This window comes from Echinops telfairi, unplaced genomic scaffold (assembly GCF_000313985.2).
Source record: "Echinops telfairi isolate 266 unplaced genomic scaffold, ASM31398v2 ScPeMD7_3;HRSCAF=10, whole genome shotgun sequence".
Classification (NCBI taxonomy): Eukaryota; Metazoa; Chordata; class Mammalia; order Afrosoricida; family Tenrecidae; genus Echinops; species Echinops telfairi.
In genome coordinates this window covers 2,535,521-2,540,038 of record NW_022103899.1, presented here as the reverse complement: position 1 = coordinate 2,540,038, position 4,518 = coordinate 2,535,521, and positions in this window count along the sequence as shown.

The following is a 4,518-nucleotide window of genomic DNA, read 5'->3' as shown; positions in this document are numbered from 1 at the left end:
CCCTGGATTCCCTGTATTTTCAGTTCCTATCTGTACCAGTGTACATCCTCTGGTCTAGCCAGACTTGCAAGAAAACAAGTATTCTTATTCTCTCAAAACATGGCAACTACAAAATGCTTTGAGACCTTCGTCATTATTTTTGATAAGATAGTCTACCAACCTGGCTGAGAGTATATTTATGTAGGAGCAAATCTGTTTAAACCATCATGCATGATTCTGGGCTATTTGGAACATTGGTAACCAAATAATTTCTGATAGAGTAAAGTAGGAAGACATAAAAAATTGAGCCAGTATTTGAAAACAAAAAAAGGGAAAAGGAAAATGTGTAATTTCCTAGAGCAAGTGATTTTATTGTCTCTATTTTGGTTGCATATTCCTAGTGAAAAACTGTGCGTAGTGTTTGAGAAATCTCAGCCAGGTTTGCAGTTGATCGGGGTATGAGAACTGTGACTATTCATTCCATAAAGGTATTTCAGTGATGCTCACCTGGAGTGGAGGAAAGCGAGCATCGCTGGTGGGCAAACTTGTTTAGGAGTTGGCACCTTTATGGGTGTCAGCAGAGGTCCCTGGGGACTCTCATATTTGGCCATTTCTTTGGCTGTGGAGCCCATTCCAAGGCAGGTGAGTCCATGTGTGTCAGAGTAGAGAGTGGTGCTTCATGGGACTTTCAATGGCTGGTCTTGTAGAAGTAGATCACCAGGCCTTTTCTTCCAAAGTATATCTGGATAGCCTGGACCTTCAACCTCTTGGTTAGCAATAGACTTGAACTTCCAAGCTTTCAGTTGGCAATCAAGAAAGAACACTAGCCGTTTGCATGACCCAGGGAGTCTTTTAAAATCTGTTTCGAATTACTCCTCTCCTTTGTGTTAGGCCATCTAAGTGCTCCCAGTTGGAAAATAGCTTATTTAAAAGGCCAAGGAGAAGAGGCAGAGAAATATGGCAGGGACAGGTAGCAGCTATTCACAGGAAGGGCCAGTGACAGAGGAAAGGGCAGCATGCTGGGGGTCAACTGTGACCAGAAGGGGAGAAGAGCAGGCCCCTCTGACACCACACTGCTATGACATCTGCTTTGCTCATCCTGTTTTTACTTCCTCCCCCTGGAACTCCTCCAGTTGTGCCACCTTCACTGTAAATGGTTTTCCTATCTTTCCAAGAGGAATATTTGCTTTACTGCCATCATCAATTTACCCCCAAGATGCTGCTGCTAAAAAGGACCTCTTAGAGCACCCTTTCTGTTTACAATGGAGGCAACTGACATCTCCGTGTCTCCATTTTAAAACCAGGACTTCCCACAGAACAGAGGCCCTATGCTCTATTTGAAGACTTGCTTCTTTCTGGCTGTCTTGATTTGCCCTTCAAAATTCCACCTTAGAATTCTGTCTGCTTTGAAATGTGTACTTCCATCTCAATCTATTTGAGGGGCTTGAAGGACCAGGGCCAGCTCCTCTAGGATGCTTGCATTCTGCCATTTCTTCTCAGCCTCTTGAATTTTCCTTTTCCTTTATTTTTCAGTAGCCGTGGGTCAGGTTTGATTTCAGCAGGTCCTTGAAAAAGGGTAATCAGCTTACTGGGATTTGGGGGGTGGGGGGGTGATAAACGTGTTTGGGAAGTAGGTAGAGGAAGTAGAGTTTGCACAACATCGTGAATGTGCTACATACCCCTGAATTGTTCACATTGAAACAGTTGAGTTTATGCTATATGTGTCTCACTTAAATTAATAATAAAAAAGTCCATGGCACAGCGTCTAAAGAAGCAGGGCTATTCAGCATGGAGCCCCAGTGATATCATATTTTCAATAACCAATTCGACAGACATTTGAAATGTTGATATCACAGCAGCGTTAATAAACTTCAACTAAGCATATTAAACCCACAGGTGAAATTTGTTCACCAAAGACCTGTGACCACTCACACCATAGCGATATTTCAGTAGCGCTGACCTGCTATGGAAGAAAGTGAGCATCTCCTCTTTTCTTCTTCCGTGGTTATTAATATAGTGCAATCGAGCATTGCACAGGAGCATAGGAAGAGGGTTGAACAAGAAAGATGAAAATGGAACTTTGTGAAATGTTTGCTGATGCCACATGATTATTATATTACACATTATACCACTCTACACTACTGTGCTGTATACATTATATTACATTACACGACATGAGATGATATGATTGAACACCACAACTGAAACACAGTTTTGAACCTGGCCTTCTTCGGGTAGGAGAGAGTGTTTTGGAGCAATCTTCCTATAGAAATAGAATCATCAAATACCCATTGCCCTTGCGTCTGAGCGTTCCCACAGCGTGTCCAGGCTGTACTCTTTATGGAAGCAGACAGCCAAATCTCTCCTGCACGTGACTGGTGAGCTCACACTGCTGACTGTCTGGTTAGTAGTGATGCTCGGCCACAGTGCTTCCCCGAAAACAAAGTCAAATGCACTGCGATGAGTCACTGCTGACTCATAGCAAGCCAGTAGGACAGAGTAGAACTGCCCCGTGAGTTTCTGAGAACGTGACTCTTTGCAGGAGGAGAAAGCCCTGTTTTTCTCATGAGGAGCGGCTGGTGGTTTTGACCTGCTGACCTTGTAGCTAGCAGTCCAACACATCACCTCTATGCCACCAGGGCTCCTATATTATGCTACTAGGGCTCCTTAAATATCCAATAATTCATGATTATATTAAAAAGTAGAGATTGAAGAGATATAAGCAACCATTTATTCAGGTAATTTTTAATTCTTTGAGAATCTGATAAAAGTTATGAAACTGAACCACTGAAAAAAATGTATTTCCAAGGATGTATGTATACATAACATTTGGGCTATAATTTCAGAGGATTCATGTGTATCATCAAGCCCATCAGTAGACCTTCCAGGAAGACCAGGGGGACCCAGATAAGAAGCTGTGAGCTGGTCCAAAGCCCAAATAGAGGGACTTGTCCTGAGTCCTCCTCTTTCATAATTTTCTTTCTGTTCTTGCTTTTACTCTTTGCTACTTGTACCGAATATTTTTTTCCTTTGATGCTAAATTAGTATGCTTGTAGAAACTTTATTCATTTATTGAAATCTTCCCAAATGATGACGGATACAAGTGTCTGCTCACTGTCTCTCTCTGGCTCATTTAATTGATGTGATACCATAAACTTCAGCAAAAGGCCAATAGAACAGACCTGCTTTATTACCATGGAAGTGTGCCATGGTGTTACCAATTACCCACATGTCTGCCGATTCGAGCTATCGTCGTGAAAACCAGGGAAACTGCTGGGGCCGCCCTAGAACAAAGCTCCAGGCAGGTTCTACTCTGCCCCCTAATGAGCAGCTATAATCTGCAAATACTTAGATCACATTCACTCTGCAGGGCTTTGGACCTAGCTTTGGAAACTACTGACACACCCAATGCCTTATTGCTATCATACCTACTTAGAAACCACAGAATGCTGGGAAATTACACATTTGGGTCAAAAGCTTCCTTATCCCTTCTCTTCCCAGTCAGGAATAGCAATATATGAGGCAGCTTCATAAAGTCCCCAAAAAAATGGAATGAAAAAAAAAAAGAATTTTCCATAAATCTTTAAAAAAATCATTTTATTGGTGTCTCATACAATTCTTATCACAATTTGTACATACATACACTATGTCAAGCACATTTACACATTTGTTACCATTATCATTGTCAAAACATTCCTCATTTTCCCCATAAAATTTTGGAAGTCCCCTAATAATAGCAATCTCCTAACATTAAGGCTTGTCATCCTGGGAAACAAAATTGCTCAAAAATGTCGACAGTCTGAGGAAGAAACCCTCAGAAGCCTATCCTTCAACTCTTTTGCCCTTTAGAAATCTAGCATGATAATATCTTGGAGCTCTGGTGGCAGAGTGGGTTATGTGTTGGACTGATAACCACAGGTCTGTGGTTCAAACCCACAAGTTGCTCTGTGGTTGAAATAGGAGGCTTTCTGCTCCTGGAAACAGCTACAGCCTGGAAACCCACACGGGCCTTGAAACCCTCCCTTGTAGGGGTGCTATGGGTCAGAAGTGATTCAATGACAGTACGTTGTTGTTGGTTTTCTTCTCCTTTTCTTTAGTATCCTTGATCTGAGACTCCTTGGGCGAACAATGGGTTGGGCATTGCACTGCTAACCGGAAGGGCCAGGGGCTGCTCTTGGTGGGAGAAGAGGCTGTCAGCTCCAGTAGAGGGGACCGTCTCAGATCCCCCCAGGAAGTGCTTCTACTCGTCTCTCTAGGATTGTTACCGTTATAGTCTCCGCTAATCTGGGGGAAGAGTAGAATGAGGAACTCCGCTTCTTATTCGGCTAATGGTGGACCTTCCACCATTGGCTGGTTTTCTTGTAGCACATCTTCCCTTTCCAGGTACGCACACCCTTGGTCCCTAGACTTCATGCTATGAGCTTGTGACCAGACCCTGTGGCCAAGGTTTAATTCAGTCATTGTAGGAGTAGTGACCATCCATCTTCCCACCCACACCCACACCTTTCCACTTACTATCTCCATCTCCTCCACGGAGAC